Genomic DNA, 774 nt, shown 5'->3' with positions numbered 1-774 from the left:
CATTACCACGTAGGTATTTAGGGTATACCAAGCAAGTATTTGAGGTTATCAAGCATGTGTTAAATTAAGGGGTATTAAGTATGATTTGAGGTATGTCAAGTAGTTATTTGACGTATGTTAAACATGTGTTTTGAGGTATTCCAAGTAGGGAGGTTTATGAGAATTAGACAATTAAAAACACCTACTTGACAACTTCAGCACGCTAAAACACCTAGTTGACATACTATGAACCCCTACTTGACGTGTTTTAAATGCTTACTTGAAATATTCTAAAACCCTACCCAAAAAGAGTACAATTAAACTATTTTTTATTTTTATTTTAAAAAACATAATGAGGCGGTCTATTAGAGTCTCTCACAATAATTAGCTTAAACATTTTAATAATAAAAATTCTAAGTTTGTTATCAATTCTGTTTTTCGTGCTTTGGAAATTGGAGGGAAACAAATCATCATATAAATGTCAGACGATGAAAAGGTATTTGTTGAAGAGGATGATGAGATGAGGCTGAAGGATGAATCAAAGTAGGGTTTGTTGGAAAGGTTTGGACTGATATACCAATCAATTCCACTGCCTTTATTACTACAATCAATTGGAGATTGCAGCATGGTGAATTGGAACTTAATAGTTGCCAACAGTCTTGTAGCAACTGTAGCACTTACTGTTCAACAATTGACTTTGTTTGGCATATACTTCTCTATGATCAAGTAAAATACTGTTTAATTTGTCTTAATACATATTTTCATAATATTATTTTTTAAAAAATTTTTATTCTA

This window comes from Amaranthus tricolor, chromosome 5 (genome assembly GCF_026212465.1).
Source record: "Amaranthus tricolor cultivar Red isolate AtriRed21 chromosome 5, ASM2621246v1, whole genome shotgun sequence".
Taxonomy (NCBI): domain Eukaryota; kingdom Viridiplantae; phylum Streptophyta; class Magnoliopsida; order Caryophyllales; family Amaranthaceae; genus Amaranthus; species Amaranthus tricolor.
Note: the sequence above shows the minus strand (reverse complement) of the source record.